Source organism: Falco punctatus, assembly GCF_963210335.1.
Source record: "Falco punctatus genome assembly, chromosome: 1".
Classification (NCBI taxonomy): Eukaryota; Metazoa; Chordata; class Aves; order Falconiformes; family Falconidae; genus Falco; species Falco punctatus.
The window spans coordinates 8,923,480-8,949,315 of NC_137580.1; the positions used below are offsets into that span (position 1 = coordinate 8,923,480).

Below are 25,836 nucleotides of genomic sequence, written 5' to 3' on the forward strand. Positions count from 1 at the left end.
CGGAAAAGGCACCAGGACTGGCTCCATAGAGGTGGGTGTCTAAGTTTTCCACATCACAAGCAGAAACACTCTTCTGACACCTGCTTCATGCTGTAGCCACGGCTGGCGTCTCCTGGACCCCTGACTCCTGCCAGTGGACACAGACAGAGACATGTCATCCTTAGCAGGTCTAAGCCAGCAGCTCAGTGCTTCTCCTGTAGCTGCTGCAACATGCTTCCTATCCTTCCCAAAAAGCATGCCACCCCACAGGCAAGCCCAGGACATACCTGGGCAGGAATGGCTTCTGAAGCCTTCCAAAATAGGAGAAAGCTCCCACATCAGAACTGGGGCACATCCCTGCATGACCCAGGTGTCCCATTCTCCAGGGGGTGTATGTTGCACACCACCCTGGCAGGCAAGGGTTGGGCACCCTCAAGAAAAACAATTCATGACTGAGCACGACTAATGAAGGGCAAACCTTCTGCCCACATTTCCAAAATTTTGCCTCTGTCATTCTTCACCAGAAGCAGTCCAGAACCTAGGTGGCCCTTTCATATTTGACTATCATAATCATATAATACAGAGATTCCATCTTTCTGTGAGCCAGATAACCCTGAGGCTGTATTTTAACTGCTGAACAAGTAAAGGAGATCTTCTCCTCCCTTTCCCAATACAGAAGGTGTATTTAGCTTCTTTTCAACTTATGTATAATAACCAACTCTGGAAACATCTAATGACTAAATCAAGCTTTTTGGCAAGGCTGGTCTACTTTAACAAATTTTATCATGCTTAACCATCAGATGAGTGCCAAGATACCCTTTTTAAGGATGCGGCGTTTTGTCATACACACAAACAGAAATGAAGGGAACTCAAGATGGAATCCCTTAAGATGTTTACAGGGTTATGATACCTACAGATTTACTACGGTCTTAATCAAGATCTTCGTGGTCCCTGTTTCGGACATAAGCCTTTACAGGCTGAACTTTGCTTTCCAAATGAGGCTACTAAGCTCTTTGGATCGTATGTAATGTATGTGGACTTTCAGTAGTAGAAGAGTAGCTGTATCCAACCAACCCAACATCAGCTCGTTTAAATCTTCCTGTTTGCAGGAGTTTTGTGGGTTTATTTCCTAAAGAACAAACACAGCAGGACTTCACTGATAAAAGGGGAGCTTAAGGGCTGTTAGGTGTCACCAAGAACATTTGATACCATTATTTGACCTATTCCAAAATCCATGGGACCTTCACCTGGAACCAAGATTAAGGAGACTTTCAGGCCACAGGAAGTGGCCATATGGAAGATAGGCTATTCCATCAAACAAAGAAAACTTTTTGTATAGAGTATAAAGAACTTTGTGGAAGACAAACTTAAACACACTTTGACCTTTTAATTTATTTTCTTCATTATTTGAATTGGTATTTTTCTATTTGCCTCTGTAATAGAAGATGCAAAGAAAATCTTAGTTAAATTATTCTTGTTGTCAAGGAATAAAAATAACTAAGTAGCTTAACAATGATTACCTGCATGCCTGATCAAGCTATTCAGACTCTAGTAAAGCCTCTGTTGCAAAATAATGAAATTATCTCCTTTTCCCTCATTCTGCAACTCCTTATTTCAGCCAAGCCTATTTGACTCATTCTTGTTGTTCTTTAGATGGATAGGTGTCAGGGAAACCTACACTGGAAGTCAAAGCGCTTTTGTGGCAGTGTAGGTAAGGTCTCGCTTTAACATAGATAACCAACACCAAGAGAGTCAGTGTGCTGCAGTCTGTCCCAGCACTTAGATACCAGTGGACAAGACAGGTTTGTGATACATGGCAAAGTCTGGCACCTTAACTGGCTGATTTAAAAGCCAGGTAGTGGACACAATCCTCTGTCCATATGAAGTCCATGTGAAAATCCACTAGCTGGCATTTTGTTAAATAAATTTCATTAACTATTTAAACTGCTTACACTACCAATGATTTTGGCTTGATTAGATTAAGGAGTGCTATTTCCATTGGCAGGGCTGTTTACAGAGAGTCTGTTCAGCCTAACTGCTTCTGTTTGCAGTACAAAACCACCCTGCTAAAAAAAGCTCCAAGTCTCAACAAAACTTAAACCTTGAGTAGAATTTTCATTTCCATGAGGGAATAATCTCAAAATACATTCTCATTTTCTATATATAAAACTGATCTTTTTAAACATTAATGCTGTGTCAACACACATACATCCCTCAGTGTGCAGCACTAGTATCGTATTAATAAAAGTAATTGTTCCCTGCTGCAATCTCATGGAAGTCAATGGAGCTACCTAAGGGACAGACTTGGCCTCTTGTGTCTTATCAAGCCAATGAGCTAGACAAATTCCGATACGGCTAAAGGAACTTAATGCCCAATTAAGAGCTCAGTAAGAATTAGGAAAGTGAGTCGTAATATAGCAGGTCTCTTATCACCATCAGCTCTTTCGTATCGGAGCTACCTGTGGGTAAATCTCTTAAAGACCAATGTCTGCATCGCATCCTCATTTTTCCATTCATATTAACAGCCAATGCAAAACATGACCTTTGGACAATAATTGAGTTTCCTTGTATTTCCCTCTTTCACCTATTTCCTTTTTCTTCTGAACCTAAAGCATTTCTGGGTAGTCACATACACCAGCAGATATTTTAAATCTTATTACCCTTTCTGTGCGTTTTATTTCTTTATAATAGTGGAAAGGTGACAACAACATGAAATATTTCTCAGACTACTTTAAAGAGAGTAAAGACTTCCTACAGAACATCTAGCAGCAATTATGCAAATTTATGCATATCTTTATACCATTCGTTCAAAACAGAGTCACAGGATACTCTTTAAAAAGAGAAACCATAACAAGCAAAAGAAAGGGAAAATGTTTTGAAGATGTGATGCATTTTGAAAGCAAGTGAATGCTTTAATGTGAAAGTTTCCACAGATATACAAAAACTCCAGTGGGAAGGGATTCATAAAAAGTCAAGGAGAAAAGAAGCACAAGATCCAACTGTCATCAGAAACATATTTATGAGGTAATGCCACAGACATCTTTGAAAACAAGGAGGGCAGCATTAAATTTGATTTTAGAAATGGGTAACAAGTTTTAGATTATTGAGATGACCAGACATGAGGTAGACAACTGGCTACCCGATACGTCTGGTGGAAGCATTACAAACCACGAAAGCTCAGAGAGAAAACATTTGGATAGATCATGAAAATGGGAATTAAGTTAGTCAAGATGAAAAATAATTAATTCTTTAATATATATTTTTAAAATAAAATAATCAGACTCTGGCAATGATAAGTGGCTGACCCATGATGACTATACCATGATTCATATCCCCAAATTTTAGTGAACTCTTAGGTAGACATTAAACCTTTACAGTTCCAGCAGATTTAGCAAAAATCCTAATATATTAGCATAGTATTTAGACAACTGTCAGAATCATCACAAGTCATCCTGTTTTATTTTTTAAAATAATTAAGCGTAAATACCATACTTCAGCTATAATGTACTTCCATGCTTTCTAATACACATTTTCTAAAATTGTTATATTGCATTCATAATAATGCTACATTGCAGATATTTTATCTGACAATGCTATGTAATATGAAACATACATAATTTTAATACATCCTTTAAGTCATCATAATTTTACTTTACACTTTCTACATCTCAAAAGCTAAAATTCTATTGCACTGCACTGTGGACAGCTACCTGCTACTGAGCTGAATTAAGTGAACAAGTGCTGTTTCACCTTCGTTTCCATTTGCACTCTAAACAAGAGAAAACTCAACTCATCTTCTAGGTGAGGTAAAAAATGATGACTAGTACTTATTAGGAAACAGGATTTCTTCTAAGTTTCTGTGCTGCTGACCATTGGGTTTTGGTTTGACATGTTGCACTTCAAATGATTCTCAATACAAAGTTTTAATTAGTCCTTGATAAATCATACAAATTTAAATGTAAGCCAACAACCCATCCTAGGAAAATGACCCTACAGAATGTCAATTTGAAGCAGAGGGAATAGAGAGTGGAAAAAGGGGAAAGGGTGGGAGGGTGGGGAAGCAGGCAGACACACACACACCCCTTTTCTCCAGTCTAGTAAAATGACCATGAATTGGAATCTATTTCTTTTCTTTAAGGCACCTAAGAATTAATTAGTGCTGCTAGCCATTATCTATCTGCACCACTACACAACGGTTCATCTCACCAAAGACAGTTTCCAATCATTTCAGACACATGAAACAAAACACTCTCCGAAAATATCAAAGGTGCCTTTCTTTATAAAGTTCAGCTTTCCACATAATGACCAAGGGGGGAAAAAAATACTAGTCAGCCAGCAAAGAAGCATAAATACTCTTCTTGAAATGAAACACACACCCCAAAAGACAGTTATATTTTGGAGGAGATTTTACCAGGAAATACTCCTCTCCAGGAGCCAGCTGCAGTTTCTCAGCTGCAGCTTGGCAAAGGTAAGATTCATTGTAACACTCCAAAAAGGAATAATCTTACACCGAGTGCTAAATTCCCATAGAAAAACTAATGAATAAACCAGAAAACAATAATCACAAAGTAATGTTAAAGCTCAAACTTTGAAAATAGGAGATACCTGAGATCTTTGGAAAAACATTGGTTATTAATCAGATTATTTAACTTTAGGTCCATAATTTGCAGCTGCTACCTTCGCCATCTAACAGAGCTGAAAACACCTGAGTGTGCTAGCACTGTCATCAACCAGCGATGCTAGCTGGCTTTGCAGAGCATGAGAGCACTAGCTACTAAACACCAGTGCACAGTTATGCTCTATTGATTCTACCCTTGTGATATGTGGGGGGTGGGGGGAGATTGTTTGGGGGGAGTTTTTGTTTTAATTTTTTTTAGACAAAGTAAGCAGCAATGTAATGGTTGTTATTACTATGTAAGCCATTCTCCCAAATTGATTATAGCCTTCCTGTGCAACACTTATAGTCCATCTGCTCACTTACATACCATAGGCCATGTTTTTAGAAAGTGTAAAAAAAAAAAAAAAATGTTATGGAAAATAAAATATCCACTTTTTTAATACAGCCCTATCAACACATACAATTTACTCTCTCGTTGGGTGGAGAGAGGAAGTTATTCAGTGTAAAATGTTTAAAAACTGCAGTTTGAAGAATTCAAGTGGTCTAAAGACACCTGTTTAAGAGTACAGGGAGCCAAATTAAAACAGCATTGCAGATATTTGTCAAGATGTTTACTGAGGATTTTAAAATACAACAGAAGAGGAAGAGTAACATTGGGGTTTAGAGCACATAACTACTCCAGTCTGCTGCATGTGGAAATGGGAAACCAGAACTGTGACTGGGAAGGGCTGTCATTCAGCACTCACTTTTCTTGTTTTCAAGTGGTTGCATGTCTTTAATTTCCACAAACTTAGGAACAATTGCTAAAGCAGTGACAATCTGAAGAAATGCAGAAAACTAAAGAAAGCAAACTAATGCCTATGATATGAAACTACTATCATCATATGAAAAACACAGTATCGGGTTTAAGACTATCAGATCTTCACAATTACTCACATATGCTAACTCTCAAATGAAACTGGAAATATAGCCTTCACAAAAACTTATGCCTACATATATCAGAGAACTTTGTACAACAGGAAAAATAATGTTAAAATTAAAAAATTGAAAATTACTAGAATTAGCTTAAGTTGGAAAACTGACAATGTTAATTTACCCAAGCATAACTGTCTGACAACTTTGTATAAGTACTTTGCTCCTAGTTTTGCAGTTGTGCAAACAGTAACACAAGGTGAAAGGCAACATCAAACAGAATTTCTGAACATTCTGGATATTAAAGGAAATTAATAATTAATGGAAATATTCTAAATATTTTGACTACAGATCCTGTATTACACCTATCTCACCACATTATCTAGAAGTCCTGCCTACACACACATACAGGCTTACATAAAAATGCACACACACACATAAAGCTATATATCAGAGGGACACCGACTTAACCGCAAACTGAAGTACTGAAGACTGGGTTTGAACCTAGTTTATTAGCAGGTCTGTCTCTACTAGCTGTTTGAAAGTATTTTTGTCGTATTTGTTTTGCTGTTACAAGTACATCAGCAGGAACAGCTTTTAAAAGTGCTTTTAAAGCATCAGAAAGTAAAATGACTCTCTCGGCAGTATTGCCTCCCAGAACAGCATTATTTGTTGTTATATTTTGCCATCAGTTTGGTAAGGAATAAGATTACTGTCTCTCTCCTCTCAGAAATACGTTTCATATGAATTAGAGTTCCCCTCCACTTTTTACAGGCAGAAAAATAATAATAATAAAGTAAGAAAAATATCAAGAGAAATTTAGCTGTTGCTACTCTTAACAGCAAGAGGAAGAAAAAAAGGCTGTCAGTATTTCCTGATGTCATATATATATATATTGTAAGAACCCATGGGGCTAGAGGAAAGGCGTAATGCCATATCCACCAAGCACCACCCCGCTGCTCCTTTACGCCCTTGCCAAATAACCCTTCCCTGACCACGGAGGACATTCTGGGGCTTGAGCCTGGGTGAATCAGCATTATTTAGGTTAACTGCAAATTTTCACATGTGCTTAGGTTTTTTCCCTATATTATGCAGCAGCCCTCAGCACTATTCATTTTCAAGTACATAGGCGTGTTGGACTTCAACCTAAGACAGATTTGAGCCTGAATTTGGGGTGCCAGCCAAAGGGAATAGAGGTGTTTTGTTTACAGCTTTTGCACTGAGCAAGTAATGGCACTCCCATATTGCTTGCCATTGCACATGACTTGAAGCATTAGTTGCTCACAGCATTCTCTGATGTGGTACATGAGCTACTTTTTCATGACTTCTTGGGTTGCTAAATACTGGAAATGCCAGGAAACCTGATTGATAGTTTCTTACTGGAAGAGCAGAAAAACATAAAATGTTTCCCAAAAAAGCAGAGCCTCCATTCCATGAAACAAGTTAACAAGTAAACCCAAGGAAAGAAGGATTTCTCAGTCTCGGTTCCTCTCTCTCCCTTTCTCTCTCAACACACTTTTCTTTTATCATCACATACATACATGCCTAAATCTGAATTTAAGAGAGTTTTAGTGATAATAAAAGCAACATCACTCATCCAAAACAAGACAGACTGTTTTCCCCTCTAAAGTTCAACTTCAGCTGCAATATTTGCACCTGCTGGTTCACAAGAAATTATTTCGAGATTATTTTGTGTGCAAAACTAATTAGCTCAATGTATTATTTTTGTAGCAAGCAAGAAATGTTAAGTGTTAACTAAATCTTTACCCTAAATTCACTGTACTCATGTATGAATTCACAAAATATACTTATTTCTAGAAGCAACGAAAGACCTACTTGTACTGTTTCACTGTGTATTTCACTTCTGGTTTGTATATTTTAAAAAAATCTCAAACAACAAAACCCCCAAATCTGCAATCATTACTTTAATAAAAATACACACACACAAATCCATACCAAAAACTTGCTGTGCATATTATTGTACTCTTGAAAACCAAACTAATCAATTCAGTTTCCATGTTAGAAAGAAGAGAGGTTTTTTTCCCATGTTTTCCATAAGCTTTATAAGCAGCATTTCTGGACTAGTGTTTTACGCTGTGCTATCATCTTACTTTCTGTACTATATTTCATAAAACAAAAGTTGAAGGTTTTGAGTTGCAGAGAATGAATTTTTTTTTGCATTACTGCTGACATTAAGCATATGGATAGCAAGCAAATTACAAAGAAAGAAAAAAATTTTTGAACTGGAAATGATGAGAAATACAGCTTTCCTCTTGTTTGGAGTTCTGAAAACAGCTTACAGTGGAGCAACAGGTCATTTCATGTGGACAGTTCAGTTGACTGATAAACAATTTGGAGCAAAACCTATTTTTCAAAGCAGATTACAAATATGAGGAATAACTAGCCAGTAGAGATCCTGTGGCTGAGCGAGGAAATCGTAAGTCTAGAAAGCTGCAAAAAAATGCTATTTCATTTTTCCTTACAGTAGGACTGTATGACTTATAAGTTTCCAGAAGCAAGATTTATAATCTCTTGGAAGTCAGGCTATAAATAACAAGAATGAATGGAGCTCAGGAAGGAGTAGCAGGCGTGAAGGAGAGCACACAGAGGTGGGCCTGGACACGGACTCAGGATGGATGGCTAGCCGGGGCTTTACTGAAAGAGTTCAAGGGAATATGAAGACCAGAAAAGAAAAAAAAGGATTGAAGTTGTGAAGAGGCTGGCAAATGAACTGAATTAAAGGCCCAGAGCTGATGGGGAACACTGTCACCACAAGGTAACTGAGGCATTTTGGTGGTGTTGCATGATTCCATGCAGGCAGACCTCCACAGGGAATGTCCCATCTCCCCTCTCCTTGGAAGGCAAGGTTTCTGAGGGAAAGGGAGCCTTGCAGGAGGGAAGGCACACTGTGTTCAGTTCTCCACAACAGAAATCGAAGAGTGGTGGGCAACAGCGACCCACCGTGCAGGTGATGGCTTTCAAGCAAGACAGACTTCCCCTGAGAAAGCAGTGATCCCTACACCTTCTGCCTAAGTCCCCTCCTTCAGCAAAATACCGGCTCCCTTCTAGCAGCCCCCGCTTCTGAAGAAACCTTCTAGTACTCATCTGCCTTACCAAGAGAAAGATCTCCCATCTAAGGAATCTTAGCTCCTTCTATACGAAGCCAACCAAAAATCCCCGACCCCCTGGAGCTCTGTTCCTTACACAGGACACCCAACCAAGGAACAGTTCCAGACTGTTTGAAAATGGGGATTGCAGCCTTAGTAGTTTGTGGTTTAAATACAAGATCTCAGAACAAATTGAATAACCTGAAACTTACTGCTAATTAAATGAGCTGGGTTCTGCTCCTTGCTGTAACTACTTCTGTCATAACAAATGGCTTGTTATGTAGTTTCCAATACATATCTGTTTACTGAGTTTAAAACTTAATATAATTTTATAATAGGTTTTATTTTCCACTGATTCTGTACAAAAGCCTTACTGTGCAGCAATAGTGACATGAAGTAAAAGTTGGATATAATCCTCTCTACAATATGGTGACTTACATAGGCAAAGGAAGCGTTAAGCTGCTTATATGATACCAGTTATAAAGATCATAACAAAAGACTTAATCTGTAAGACTATCTATGTCATTCAGATAAACAATATAGCTGCGTATTTTACACCAGTTTATCTTAAGGGCAGAGTTTAAGGGCAAAGGAATCTTTAGATAAGATGCCCATCTTTAAATATCAGTTTCACTGGCTCCCCAAAAGTGTCTGAGAAACTACCTACCCTCCTCAGCAAACAGACTGCTCGCTGGAAAAGGGGGCATTTAGCAAGTAAGACATAAACTAACAGCATTTTTTTGGTCAAGCTAAGAAGCTTGGTTGTTGTAGTTCTCCTTACTCAATTCATTTAGCTTAGTTCCATTTACCACTTCAGGAAATTAAGATATCCACTAATACCAGACTCTGAATCTAGTATTTCTTAATGGTCAGTTATGTGAACGCTTAAAGTCTATAAGAAATACTTAGAGGAAGGATTTAGCCAGGATTAGCTTAGAGTAATTGAAGTTTGATTAAATTCTTTTGAATATCTTAAAAATCATCCCAGATGTGAATCATCACTTCAGAATAAAATTGCATCATTTAATTATTATCTAAATGTATAGATTCAAGTTTGATTGAAAAAAAGCTCATAAAATAAAACTGGAGCAGTCAACTTTTAGTTCCTGATAGATAGTGAATATTACAATTTTTTTCTTTGTCCTTAATGGATACTTCTGTCTATACGGCTACTAAACTTGTCACTTTAGGGGTTTATAACTACAAGATGATTTGTAGGGCTTAAAGTACCTTTCTTCAAGTGTATGCTCACTTTACAGTGATGTTGTGTCACAACACAGAAAAGTGCTGCTTCTTTTCAACATTTTTGCCATGGAAACCCTTCCTACAAATACCTGCCCTTCCTCCCTACCTATATTGGAACACTCGTATTACAGATCTCTTCCACAATTTTCAGAATTTTGTCTTTGAATTTCAAGGCTCATCTATTTCAATTATTAGCACATCATAGCACTAAGTACCATAGTGTTTCCAGAAATTATGTTCACAAGGTGCTGCTAGTCTGCCATGCAACCAGTGCTTAGCAAACAATATTTGTGAATGGACTTCCTTTCCACGTTCTGCATGGACCATGTTGATTGCTGCCGGGCATTTACAACAAAATCATGGATGAGATTATTCAGCTTCTCAGCCTCTCCCAATCTGCATAGCTGATGTGTCATGTTAAGCCAGTTCTAATCTTTATAGCACTGGCTGACCCCAGTTTTCAGTTTTGCATGCAGAAAAATGCCAAAGGAAAATATAAGAAACTAGGAATTCATTCTATAAAAATGAGATTTCTTAAGTATTTTCAGGTCTCTTCTGCAGCAATGGAAAACAGCACTGCATAGGAGAAGTGTAACATTTCTTCTCTCCTGCTTCACAGCTCTCCACTGACATACAGGATTTCATTTTCTGCCCTGTTTACCTAAAATGTTTAGTGGCTTTGGAGATGATACATAAATTATGTGTGTTCCACTATTAGGCTAAAGGAGAGAAATGCAATATCATACGCAAATGAGAAACTGGACCCACATCTGAAGCCTCAGTCCTCAAGAGACAAAAAACTTATAACCCTCTTAACTAATGCAACAAAAGCATATCACAACTTGGATCATCTTGATCCAGAACTACTCCTTGCACACCTATTCATACAATGCCTATCCATAGTATAGCATTGCACAGACAGAACACTGACATTTTTCCTGCACTGTTTTCTTCTCCTATTACAAAGGACTAACTCCAAGTGTTCAGGCTTGACATGTTTCAGACTTGTTACACTATAAAAAAATAATTTTAGACCTGGATATTCATGAAAGATACTTAAACAATAAAATGAACATAAACAACCATCGGAACTTAAATGTAAATGATGTGTCTTACCTCCTGTAGAAGCCATGATGCTTAAAATATGTGCTATATCTGTATTAAGGAAAATCACTGTCAGATATAATAAAAATAAGCTGGACTACCGAGTCCTTTACAAATATATAATTAATTGGACTCTTAAAAGGGACAAGGAGACCGGCTTAGTGAAATGAAGAGGTTATAAATTATTTGAAAGTTTGGAGGCAAAAGCAAGATGAGCCAACAGAGATTTGTAAATAACAAATCATGTTAAAATTGGCTCATTTCCTTCAGCAACAGGGTATCCAACTATGTGGTTAGGGAGAAGCAAAAGGCATCATGTATCTTGTCTTTAAAACATGACATTATTTCACATTACAATCTTTTAAGCTAGGGGAACACGGTCTAGATTAAATTGCAATAAACTGGGTGCAATAGAGGTTAGATAGTACCTCCCAGAGGACTTGCCAACTGTTCTGTCAAAATGGAAGCAAATATCAAATGACTCCCCACAGGGCCTTGTCTTTCATACAGCTCCGTTCAATCTTTAATTAAAGATTGAAGAGAGTGTAGGCTTCTGTGTAAAATTAAAGAAAACATGAAGACGGGAAGGACTATGTTGAAGGTTGGGACTAGCAATCAAAGAGATCTCAACAAAGTAGAGAAATGGTCTGGGAGTGATTCAGGAGGGAGAGATACAAGTTGCTATACTTAGGAACAATCAGCTGCAGATGTACCAAGCAGGGAACAACCGAGCAGACAGCATTCCTCCAGGAAAGGGCCTGGAGGTGATGAGGTATTACATGCTCAAGTGGAATTGGCAATGTCATGCTTTCATGAGACAGGCAGACATCACCGTGGGATGTAAAAATAGAAGTCCATCCTGAAAAATAGATAAAGCAATCCTCCTGCTCTGCTAAGTGCTGGCAAGTCCTCAGCAGGATGCTGTGCCTAGCCTTCAGCACTTTGCTCCGGTAACGGGACAGACCACTGGGGCAAACACCAAGGGAGGGAACACAGGAGCATCAGGGGTGTCAAGAGGGAGACCTGCAAGATGCTTCTGAAACAACCAGAGTTTCTTCCTCTAGGGAAAGGTGGGAAGAAAGGAGCACCAGGGGAAACGGTGCAATCTTACATGTCAGGTGTGTGAGGTGCTTTACTGAAAGGAAAGGGCATCATCTGTTCACCATGTCTGTGCCAGGTATGGAAAAATTAATGGGTCACCTCATTTGCTCATCTGCAGTCACTTTTTAAGTGGTTAGGACAGTGAGCAATCAAGTTGGTCAAACTTCTGTCAAATAACGGCACTAATATAGCTGATCCCACTTTAAGGAAGAAAGACCAATTAATTTCTAGAGGTCCCTCTCAGCTAGATGTTTTTCTAACAATATATAGGCACATATGACTAAGGTTTTTTCTGTACAACATACATAAAATTCACTATTGAAAAATTCCTTTTCAAAGGATTGGATGACACCAGTCAATACTTAGCAGTCAAACAGAACGGGTTCAATTATAAACATTTCTTATACACAGATACTAAAGGATATGAAAAATCTCTGTATTACGAGTAGGTATTTATGCAAAATTACATTCATTATTCTTTTCATTTATTTGCTAATTGTTAAAATAGTCTGGTAAAAAGAAGCCAAGAGTAGGCATAAGTATTTAGCTGGGTATTTAACCTCAAAGTGATACTGTGTAAATAGGTGTATTGTAAATATTTAAAATTCTATGACTAAGCCTCACATTAATCCTTATTAACAGACTTTGAGTGTGCAGACAAGAATATTACCCATGCTCCTTCCCTAAGCAATGTCCTGTGAGAAATGGTGTTGATAAGCCCAACCTCTGAAAAAACAAGTGTGTAATCTTTTTCTGTTTGCTTCTGTGGTCTGGGTCACTGGGTTACATGCTTGAAGCTGAAGTGGAATTAGTTATTTTATTTATGAATACTATGTACACATAATTTCATAGCTATGGTAAAGCAAAAGATACAAGGTATTAAAGAATATTGTGTGTTACAGCAATTATCTCAGGTGGCTGCAGGGAAGATCCCATAGCACTCACCATAGAGGTGTGTAGATGTAAGCTTCCCATGCTTTTTTGAAAAACTAACATGCAAATGGCAAGACTAATATTTTAAGGTGCTTAAAATTCCTCTGCCTGAGCATGAGAGATTTAGCTGTTTGTAAAATTCCTATATTTTTACAAGATTCATTTTCCTGAAGGAATTCTGAATTTTATAGCTTAATGCATGGAGCCATAGCTACATTCTTTTATTTTGTCTATAAATAAAGCCTCCACATTTTGTTTTTCGTGTAAAGCTTTTTTTATTATTTTTTTTTTTTTTGGTGTGTGTGTGTGACAAAGACAAATGTGGTGGTTAGCTGAGTTTCTCTTAAATAAATATGCCTCTAACATTCGTATGATATTGAAAACAAGTGTAGTGCCCTCATGTTTATATTACTGCTGAGACATCAAAGTAGCTTTTCATTTTCCCACCACCACCTTCTTCTGCTAAATGCTAAAGAACCCCATATAAAAAGAGATGAATAGGTTAGCTTAAGGAATAGTTCCTACAAAGATGAGTCACAGCAATGTCACAGTACGAGCTGATAATGCACAATTCTGTTTATAATACATATAAACTGTTTAGTGAGTTTATTATTTAATGTAATAGATCTCCCGTTAGTGATGATTTTTAAAAGGTAGCTTTAAGAAACCAGTACACAGCTAAATTATTTTTCAAGACAATCTAACAACTTGCAAGTGAGAAGGTGCTCGTGAACCCTCTGTTGTAATCTGCTTCTAATCTCACATTAACAAATGCACAGGTTATTGAGCAGGCTCAACTTCCCTGCCTCCCCCCACGCAGCATTCAAACTCATCATAAAGGCACCTGACAAGCACATGCCCTCTGCACATCACGCAGTGCACACAGTCCTCTGAAGTCTTCTTTACTGCACAAATCTCTGAATTGCCTTTTGTCTCTCAAGTGGCTCTCTCCTTTCCTGCTCGTTGCTCCCAGTGACTGATGCCTCTGCTTGGGCAAACCCAAGAGTCATCCACGAGTAACACCCTAAGGGGGTCTCAGCTACTGAAAGAAGGGAAAGTTAAGAGGTCTCTGCCAAATGGGAAAGAATACATTTCTACTGAGCAGCATTTCAATGCTGTAAAACTATTACCATGCTTCTGTTAGTAATCCTTGCCACTGGATAGCTATGTGACCCACACTGACAAAGGTGCACCAAGGCCAGCAAAGTAAAAAAGTGCGAAGGTCAATTATGTTAATTGTTCGACCTGTTAGGTCAATCCATTACCACGGACAAGAGAAAGGTGATAATATTTGTGGATAAAGTGAAAAATCCAGACAGCTTGCTGGGATATATGACAACAGAGTACCTCTTTGAGAGGCTTTGTTGTCATGTCATGGGCAAATTGACTACTCAATATTTGCTAAAAGATATTTAGTCAAAACTATCTATGAATCATAAGACTTTCCAATAGGAAAAAGTTTGTAATACATTTACAATCAGCATATATAGAAACCAGTCTATTCTGGAGTTTAAAAATAAGTGGTATGCCTACAAATACATATTTTTTGAGAGTTCAGTGCTTTCTAATTATAAAAGTGGGTTTTTTTCCAAAATTAGTAAGTCATTTTGCTCTATGAATCCCAGTGTATGTCTGCCAAAAAAGACAGGTTGTCAATATTTTTTTTTTCATTTTCACGTTAGCATTTAAAATATGTTTCCATGAACCCTGTATGAAACGCAAGGCACTTTGTGCTCTCAGTCATGCTATGTATTTGCACCATTTCCTCATGCAACTTGGTTGACATCACATAAAATTCCAGATACAGAAATAGCTGTTTCATTCGAATGACAGTGAATTCATCAGGAGTCTTTCTGTTATCTTCAATGAACCTTGGGTCTGGCAGGGATGAGTCAACTGAATGATAATAATTGATGTAAACAGGAAGAATGAAGGGAAGAACAAGTGCTGACTTGTGTACTATACATCATTTATGCTGAGAATAAGGTTACTGAAGCAACAAGGGAAATGGAGAGAGGAAAAAAAATATTAGAAATATGGATATTAAAGTAAGTAGAATATACTCTGTACCAAGCCACAGTTCGCATGAGCGAATGTCATGGCAAGATATTTGTTATGCTTTGTATCTCACAGAAAAGAAGAGCTTTATTACCAGGAGTGATTTCAGTATGACCTACTCATGACAGAGGCATTATTCTTCCAATAATAAAAAACAATCCGAGAGTTTCTAACACAATTGTTAACAACTATAGGTGACAACTTCCTAAAGTGAGTGATCCAGCATGTTGGACTGTGTGGCAGATCTCATCCTGGCAACAGAGAGCAATGTATATCATAACTTTAAAGCCTGCTTGCTCAAATGCCATCACTGCAGCTCAACTGTATTTATATGCAAGACCTACAGGTTTAAGATGTTAAAGTAAGAAACTCGCGGCTGAAGACATCCTCACAAGGAGGTAATCGTTATCAGATAAATCATGAGAGAAATAAGGTAAGCAGGAAAACACAGCTGTGATATTCATGTGAACTTTCAGTCCCCATCTTAAAATTCTGTTTCACAAGTAAAACAAAATCCCAGCATTCTTAAACAGAGGCACTAAAAAGGAAAGGGGAAAGCAGACAACAAAAATATATTAGAAACAAGGAATTTAGAAAAATACTAAGGGAAACAAAAACAAGGAGAGATCTAATATTCAGCAGAACAAAAACCAATTTGAAACAGATTTTTTAGTGTACGTTATGGTTAGAAAATATTTTTTTGTTTACCCTGGTAGGTAAGGTTGCATTTAGGACAGCTAATGAAATCATTAGCCAGACATGATTTTCTAGCATCAGATTGTGGCACAAAAGGCAAATAAAGCACTACACATGCAGGGGACACCAGGTAGGAATAAGGAAAATGTTTTGTTTGCAACTGGAATAACCAGTACTGACATAATCTGTCTAGGTCTGCTATATTTGATTTCAGAAGATTCTGTAAAACTGAAAAAGTAAAAAAACATTACAATTAGATTAGAAGTCACATTTTGTTATCAAAAACCTCTGGCAAATCAGAGTCTATTTTTTCCATCTGTTCAAAGAGGAAGTCAAAAACTGACTTGATTTCCAAATAACTTGCCTGTGGAATATTAATTTGATAACAGAGGGATGTGCAGTCTCTCAGACAAAGATTCACATGTCAGAAATCTGTCACGATAAATTCAGAGGTGGTGGCAATGTGTTAGGCAAAAGTTAATCTAAACAAATATAGTCAGTTCATAAAATGCAGATTTCTAAGGCTAAATAATAACAGAATCTGCATCTTGTGCAGTTTATGTGAGCTAGACAAAAAAATCTTATATTTGCAGCCAAGAATTCATTGCTAGCTAGTCTGAACTCCTACAGGTCTGTTCAAAGACTTACTAACCCAGTTACAACAATACTATTACTTATTGTCCAAATTATATTATTACAGAAAAAGCCTCATTAATAGCACATTTAAAATTGTGATCCACGCACCTTGGGTATCTACCCTGTTTCACTGGTGATGTGCTCCCCCTTCCCTTGCTCCTCCAGACCCTGAAGTCAGCAGTGACAGCTGCTCACAAGCGGAGAAGGTGGGGGAGCTGGGATCAGAGGTCAGCATCCTGCCTTCTTCACCACGAGGAGTATGGTGCTAGCAGTGGCTTTCTTCCTTCTCCCTACTCTAAAGTCTGCACGACATTGGTTCTGATCATTTTGAACACATGCTATATCTTGATCTCCATTAGTTTACAACTCTACATTATATCCTCATACACTATGCTATGCACAGTACGTATTGCATATTCCAGGTATTTGCTGTTCCTTTGTTTTTGCCCTGAAACTGGTTTTATATGATTTCCAAGGCTACGTTCCTTGGCAACATTGGCAATTTTTTATAATACTGTTAATAGCCCCTGCTGTCACCCTCAGGCTGTGCATTCAAGGCCACCATCCTTCGCCCATTCTCCTCCACTCCAGATTATTATTTTGGGGTCAGAGATAGTTCACTCTACACAGAATAACAGATTATTATTACTATCTATTACTTACAGCAGTGCAACAAAACTGGTTTAACACTGCAGCACACAATTGCACAGAGCTAACCTAAACAAGTTAGGTAATATTCAACTGCTTGTTAGACATACGAGTGAAAACATATCTCCAGGCAAGCCCAAGGAAGGGCAGCCAAAGCAAGCCGGGGGAGGGGGGGGGCTCAGCTCTGGGGCTTTGCAGGGCTAATGCAACGTCCATAGCTTCTTGCTAGCAATGGCAATTCCAAATGTACGGCACTGCAGAGCTACAAATCAACTGACCAACAACAAAGTGAATTCTTCAAAACTTAATTTTAGAGCTCCAATTATATATAAACTTCTTTAAATTAGAAGACTAAAGGAGGGTAAAGGCCATCGATATATATGTAGTAAGTGTAGATGGTGACGGCTGTTATGGTCCATCTCTGGACTTAAAATCTACAACTCAAAGTTTAGAATGTCTTGTGTATTGAAGAACTGACTAATTCCTCCTCAAGAGTCATGTTTGCCTGTAAAACACAGAGCCTGTAGAACAAAATAGACTTAGTTGTTTCTTTTTCGCTATTTTGCCTTTGGATTGTAGGCACTGCCCGAGACACCACAGGTTGGCAGCAGCATAATTCTCTCTCAGATGAACTCTGCATGAAAAGTTCTAGCCCTTTACAGGAAAAAAGAACAAAGGTTTTAAACATCATAACATAAGCTATCTTTGTAAGCAGAAAAGTAACTTTATGTTTTTTCCTGTGGTCAGTGAACTTTAAAGACCTGGAACAAAAGGTGATGTGATATTCAAATCATCTGATCACACCTTAAGTTCAAACTAAGACCAGCCAGATGGAAAAAGCAGGGTTTGGGTCACTAACTTTCAGCAGAGGGACAACTTTTCTTGCATGTATGGGTTCTTTTTACAACATTTTATTTCTCTATTTATTCTACACCTGTTCCCCTACATATTGGCTACTACTTTGCAGCCTGCCCTTTAGCTGATAGGTGCTACCTTCTGGGGTTTTATAAAGCAGTTCTGGACCAGGTGGCCTTGCAGAAGTAATTCCGCACCAGGGACAGAGTCCCCTTTCTAGCGTGCTCATCTTGTATTTGCTGCTGAATGACCTGCCAACCTCTTCTAAACATAGGCATGCTGTGCGCTACGCTCATCCTTCTCACCAGCCAGTAAAGTTTGGTTTTCCTTACCGACAGCAGAGTTAAGGCTGTATTGAAAGTTAGTTTTATACATTAGATAAGCAAAGCTGTTCCCTTTTAGCACTGAACTGCAGGGAAGAGGTGGTGAAATATTTAGTTGGTTTGGAACATTAGGTCTATGCAAATAAGTGCATTGCAATGCTATTATACTTACAAGAGCTGATTTAATGTGTAATCATCTGGTTTTGTCTTTGATCTTCTTAAAAGGGGATACTGTTCTGATAAATATATAATTTCTTAAAGATTGTCAAAAGGTAGGTAGGAAACATCATAGGAATCAGTTGTTGAAATGGCTATTACAAAGTAGCTATTTTTAAATTAATATGGACAATGTTTTGCTTTCCTAGGCTCTGAGCCTTAGTTCACTGCTGAAGCAAAAATCCAGTGAAAGAAAAAAAACGCTGTGAAAGGGGGCTAGAACTTCACAAAGTGTGACCCCACCTGCGACGTACGTATGCTAATTATACCAGTATATGACTGCCTATAGACCATGAAAGGCTCAAAGGCTAATTTCTTAAGAAACAGCCTAAGTAAATTAATGAAATATTACTTTGTTAATGTTCACTTTGTGCTATTTACACTGCTCCAAAAGCATCATTAGCAACATATCTTAATTATATTCCATCAATTATTAGAACTGTTGCTGCATCCCCAGGGGAGGGGGAGGGTAAGTTTCTCAGATATCTTTATCTAATATAGTTTTCTGCATGGCAGCAGCTTTCCCACAAGGAGTCCTCTTTAGTACCTCTCTTGTCAGGGTTCTTCCTTTCCCTTTGATGAGACGTCCCAGCCATGTCAAATGCTGTTACTTCAGGGCCCTCCTAGCTCCAGAGTTATCAAGCACGGTATCCTCACCCTATAACTACCAAAGCTACACCAGCTCCTCAGTGTGTCAGACAGGTTTATTATATTACCTTTCAGTGACTTCCAGTTCCACAGAGCGCCTGCTAAAAATCCTTGGTCTACCAACTGCTCCTGCTGTTATGTATATTAGCCTTAATAAAATCCATTAGTTATGCACAGTGCTTTCTTCATTAATGAAATATAATAGTGTTGATGTTTCTGGTCTAATGTGTGGTTAAGGAATTGTCAGGATTCTATTCAGTTTGCTGTAAAATTGAATGCACATAACATAAAAGGAGTTAAATTATTACCTCAAAATTGTGAAATTAAATTCAAAATAGAATTGCATTCACAATGACTTTTAGCAGATTAACCATTGATACCATATAGCCTTCATGTTATTTCTCCTTAAAATACTGTGGAAAAAAATTATTACAAGGTTTTGGCTTCCATTATGTCGATGATTTAAGGTGAAATATTTCTTAGTTTTGCTTGAATCAGATGCACTGAATACTGTGAACACAAAAGCAAATATTGTGGCAGGCTGAAAAATAAACAACGCTTAACTCTTCCTGTGCTTTGTCCTGGGAAAGCGATTTACACTAGAGCACAAAAAAAAAAATCAGAATATTGTTGCTAGGGTATCCGAGTCAGGAATTCTTATTCACTGGTGGTTTATCCCTGCGCACAGATACATATGCGCACATACACACACAATTCCAGGCACTAAAAAAAGCAAACCAGTGATGCTGTGAATACAGCATGAATTGCTGAACATGCTGGAATCTGGTAATTCCTCTTCTTCAAACCCTACCTAGCTATGAGCTCATACAAACAAAAGATTTTCTATGCCCAGAGTAGTTTATTTGAAGAAATCATGGAGGGAGAGGATGGAAATCTTCTGTTACTTTTGTAAGGTTCCTCAGTAATCTGTCTTCCCTCCTCCAAGAACTCTGACTTTTTCAAAAAGCCAGAGATTACTGGAGTTTCATAGGAGAAATGGGCAACAGTTAGGAGCCTATTTCAAGAGAAGCTATGGTCATTGGTGAAGGTGACCGTACCATCCGAAGTGGATTACAAGAAGGAAAGAGTACATTTATGTAGAAGGTTTACTGAACGCTTTGTAATAAATGTGCTGCTATTTAAGAGAAATTACTGAGAATGTACCTGTATGTACTATTAAAAATATCTGCTAGGATCATCTCGTTCACCCTCCATTTCACAGTAAAGAAAACCATAGGGTCGAAGACTCAGCTGCATAAATTCATAAAGCTGTGCATCCTTTGGAGACCATGTGGTTCATTCTCACATTTTGACCCCTGCTAAAAAGCAAAGACAACACTGCTCAAAACCTGCCACAGTGTGCTCAGACATCATATGAATATCCATTTACCCAACCCGCCTTCCATTTTTAGTGTTCACCATAGTATCAATCACTACATCAGCAATTATTGGTATCATTCATGATTTCTTCTTTGTGTCTCACACAGCATCCAAGTGCATACTTCTTTCAGATGCTGTTTTCCTTTACAACACCCTCTGAAATCTATGTAAATGCTACCCAAAACCATTACACAACATGAGCAGAAATAGAGAACATGCTATTCCGAGTATATTTCTTTAATTGCCTTTTCAGCCTGTAGATGAGACCTATTGTTCCCCTTGTTCACCATAAAATATTTTGTGCTTTAGCATTCACCTCTCAGAACAATCCAATTTTTCCATTTAGTTTCACTTATAACACCAAACTCCTATCAAACATTAAGCTCAGCGTGGCCAGTGCTTTAGTTGGTGGGCATAGTCCTAACTCTGGTCTCATAATGTACTCCTGCGTGTGCCCCAACAGTGTAAATCATGCAAATAACGTAAGAGGTTTGACACTTCTGAGGTACAGAGCTTGTTGCCAGAGCTTTCAGTGCTGAGGTTATGAACTTCTTACCCCTACCTGGTGCCAAAGATGAGACCAGACTTCCTTTTTCATGCTAGATACCCTCACAGAAATGCCACACTCCTTATCAAAGTGACTCTTCAGTGCCACAGAATACTAACATTTCTACAGAAGTGATTAAGGTTTTGGCTTAGCAGAAGCCTAGGTGCAATGCTGATTCCAGCTCCATTTAACAGTGTTTGACAGCAACTAAGCCCAAGGATGAATCAAAGTTGACATATTTAGAACAAAGTAGTGGAGCACTTGACTAAGCCAATAAATGGTTCCAGCTGGGACTTGTCCTGCGGTTGGTGATGAGGACATTGGGGGCAGTTTCTGTGGCAGATAACTTTAGCAAAGAAACAGGAAATACTTTTTATCAGTGATTTTTTAAATGCAGATTCTTTTTTTACTTTTGCATCATTTTTATTTCGTATCAGCCTCCACCCCCCCAAAATATACATTCAGTGGGACTAGCTTGTATTTACTACTGTGCTCAACCTGGGCATGGATCTGATTGAGTTTCAATCATTAAATACAAAATAAGCTATGATACAAAGTTCAACTGAAAAAAAAATTGTAGAACATATTTGGAAGAGATGGATGAAGACAGAAAATACTCGTCACTCTTTCAATCTATATATAACATTAAGGGTAGTTCCCTAAACACTAGGGAGGAAAAAAAAAAAAAAAAAAAAACAAAGCACAAGCATCCTACTGGAAATTTAAATAGTCTTTTAACATTTAACCACCTGCAGGATGGTAATTGACTTTTCAATATCAATAAGAAAATTCTGTGGTGAGTATAACCTGTAAATATTTAACCAGAGTTCTAGCATAACCTGTTCTGCTTATATTCTTTCTCCTCATCAGACCCTGACCACCTTTTAACCAATAGCAGAGTAGAACACAATTAATATTTAGAACCCACATTCTGTTTTGAAAATTGCATGTTAGCTCTTCTCCTATATCATATACACAGAAGTATAATTTAAGGTCATCAATATTTTTTTTTTAAATATGTGGTGTAGAACAAAGAATAGGAACAGGTAGTTTCAACCAGTAGCCCGTACAGATTTGAAGGGTTAGGGTTTAATGAAAATTTTCCATACGCCACAGTTACAACCATGGACATCTCATCACTACCAAATACTGATAAAATATCATTCCTCTGCCTTTGCTCTCTCTTTAAGTTTACCAGTGTACCAGTTTTTGAAACACAGACATGTTAGGTGTTTTGAGTTTACTGGCTTGATTTTCTTATCTAGACCTTGAGCTGAATAATATGATGCATAGAACACAACATAACTTCTGAAGACAATGACATTTTGTAGAACATAAAAATATCATTCTCTGTTTTCAATGTCTCCTTGTGTTGATTATGAAATCTGTATTCAGACAGGCAGTGTTTTGCACAAACATTTTCTTTCACCTAATTCATACTAATCTGCATTCCACATGCAGTCTCACTACATATATCACCTAAATTCCTTATTTTTTCTCTGGCCCCGCAAGAGATTATTATTAATATACTTTTATTATTATTGTCATCTCTTTGTTCCTTCTCCCCAGATTGCAAATGAAATACGGAGAGCAGAAAAGTCGTATTTTCTAGATTTTGGTCTGCAGTAAAGAATAGTGCAGCTTATCTAACATGACGCAGTTCGTATTCCAACTGGTTTTCAGCCAGATTCTCCTCAGTATTGTTTTATCTTCCTCCATCTTCATATTTCCCTGCGTGTGTCCCACCATAAATTTATCAGCTTTCCAGCTTTGACTTAAACAATAGCACCAAAACAGGTATAAGTCAAACAAGAAGTGCCTTTTTTCCCCCCTTGAAATATCTGTTAACCTTTATCTCTTACATTTATAAAATTTGGTTACTTATATAGAAAGCTTTGTGTTCTTCAAACGTGGACCAAGAATAAACTGCTTTTCAATTTGCAGTTAGGTGGTAGGATTTCAGATGACAATATCGATGCCGTTACAAGCAGTGGGAAAAGAGAAGAGGTCACTGTCACGTCTAAGTACCAACTGCTCAGCAAGGTGAAGGAGGATGACAGCACCTACCAATAGGCTCTGCCTCTCAGTGATCCTCATTGCAACAGCATCACTGACTACATTAGGACCAATTTGGTCCTATGTCTTCACTGCTCAGACTTTTCCAAAAGTAAAATTGCCATGCTGCTAAACAAAAAAATAACTGCAGAAACCTTCCAGCCCAGCCAGGCCATTTAAGCCAGCGCGGGGTCTCATCAGTGAGACAATAAACCTTGTCACTAACCGTGCTTATGGGCAAGCCACTGCAGAATGCAGCCTGACCAAAAACAGTTTATAGGAGCACCCTGTAAAGACATCTTGCTCTGTGCTCCATGAATTTAGGACTTTATGGACACTGAGAGAAAGGAGACTTAAGATACATTTATACTACCCACTGAAAGAGCCTTGAAAATGACCAAATTGCATCCCTCTAAAATACTAATTGCTATTGATTGGAATGAAAGGCTTGAGTAGAAAGTGCATGTTAGGAAGGGATTCTTTCTAACTCTATTTTCTTGTTTGCCTCTTCTCTACCACTACATCTATAGTTAACAACAGAGGCAGTATCTTGGTCACATTTTTACAAGATTTTTCCAATTTGTGAACACCAGGAAGAGTAACAGCAGAAATGTCACATCATTTTCCACCGGCAGATGATTACTCCTGAGAGCATAGTCTTTGTTCAATCTAGCTGAATCTTTTACTACTTCAGGGAAGGAATGAGAAAGCAAGACTGCTGAAGGAAAAATAATTAGCTATCATGTTTTACAGTAGAATGCTAAAAACCCTCTTTTTCAATTTGACAGGCTTCATGTAAGGGTATCTTTTTAACCAGCCATTTCCTTACAGTCGCTGAGCACATGCAATACGTTGCAGATACTGAGGTTCCCGCAGCTGTGGGCATTTCAGCCAGTGGAGAAGTCTGAAGAAAGTTGTCTTTCTGTGACCAGAGCCAAATAAACTTTGATGGTAATAGCTTTAGTAAGATTTTGTTTGGGCTTGACCTGTTAAGGACTTGATGGATTTTCTATAAGGCCCCATCTGACATATTTTCAATATACTTTTACCTACTCAGAAGCATGCATTGGTAATTATAAGTCTGAGGATGTCTCAGCTTCAAATGAATCCAACTTTCCCTACCAAGCTGAAATATTATCTCCATTAAACAAGTGTTCAGCATCACAATGCAACATTTCTCCAATTAAATTGAAATGTGTTATATAGCGCATAATAATTTGGGGACTAAAAGTGTGAATACTTTTAAATGCGGCATATAATTTTCTAATGCAGGATACTTTTCAAATACGATCTCCTGCTGAAGGAGTTCATTGTATCTAAAAAGTAGAAACCTGTCAATAATACCCATGTGTCCTATAAAATGTTTTCATTTCTTTCATGGTATGTTATGCTTCATCAGTTTCCTTAATCCTAGCTGCAGTTCACGTTGCCATGCTGAAACAGCTCACTGAGCAGTAATTTATCTCTTGACTGTGGCATAACAACCACAAATACAGGTTATTCTGGGAGCAAGGATTTGCATTGCATAAACTGTATTTTTAAAATCATTTTCAAATGAGATTAATTCATGATAGGGAAATTATTCCTCTATTTTTGGATCTGGGTTCCAACACTTGAGGCTGAGTCTTGAGTGTTTTGTTGGGTATCGGGCAGAATCTTCATTTGAGGATTAGGGATTTCTGTAAAACCGAAATGATACCGCAAGAGAAATGAGAAGATGTTTCCCCCATTTACTTTAATACCTATTTAAAATTGGCATTGGAAAGATAATGACAGATTGCATTTTAGCTGAATTTTTCAGCTGTGCACTAGATGACTTGTATTTCTTTTCAATTAGGCTGACTGCTTTAGCGTGGTAGGAGATTACTTCTCCCGCATGCTGAAAAGATATTAACAATTAAAATGGAGGGGGGAGCAAGTAGCAGAGGATTATTGCAGTTCTCTTTGCCAAATGACAAGGGTTCCTCTTTGTAAGTATCTCGTTTTAACGTTTGATGTTAAGCGACGATAGTATGCATTCAGTAGATATAATTATTATGAGACAGTATATTTTTTTACAAATGTAAATATTTACATAACAGTGGTACTTGCATAGCTTGGCCTCGTGCTTCAGCAGGGAGTGAGGCATAACACTGCGTGAAACACATTTCTCAAGCTTTCAAGGCCCAGATATTGTAAACAACACTTTTTCTCTTGCTTCTTTCCCCAAAGAAGGGAAGAAAACTGAGGGATGAGTAAGTGCCTCCCCTCCAGTGTGGGAGAGGCTGGGGGGTGTTGCAGGGGGTGCCGGTGCCCCTACAGCCTTGGCCACCCACTAGGAGACACGTTCCTTCTCCTCACCTCGGGGAAAACCTCACCCAAGTTCCCTTTGCCACGTCTCTGCATTACTGAGCTACTTCTGGTAGCTCTCTTGCAAATTATTATTATCAGTTTTGTCAATGAGAATGAGACTCAGTAACAATAACAGCAAAGCCCCACTTTATGTACTATGCAGTTAACAAAGCTCTCTTCTCTAAACCACCCTCCTGAGAGAGCAGGCAGGGATACTGCAGAGATCAGTGCGATCCTGCAACTTAGATGTTCTCCCAAAACAACTCCTTGATTTTTGCTCCACCACCACCACCACCACCTTTTGATTACTAAAGTGTTTTTGAATGTAAATTGCAGAGGTATTACACATTGCCAATACCTTTTAAGATTCTCTGAATATCTGTGAAACACCGGCTTACCTTGATCTACTCTGTTTCCATCCTGCTGATTTTTCCATACAGGCAT

General features: G+C 38.1%; 1 long non-coding RNA gene across 1 annotated transcript in view; it reads right to left on the minus strand.

Annotated features, from left to right (window-relative positions):
- Window positions 1-25,836, minus strand: part of LOC308068380 — a 126,798-nt gene that overhangs the window by 92,905 nt on the left and 8,057 nt on the right. Inside the window, exon 1 of the long non-coding RNA XR_013929946.1 lies at window positions 1-25,836. This exon is cut by the window's right edge and continues 8,057 nt beyond it. This is a non-coding gene — a long non-coding RNA (uncharacterized lncRNA).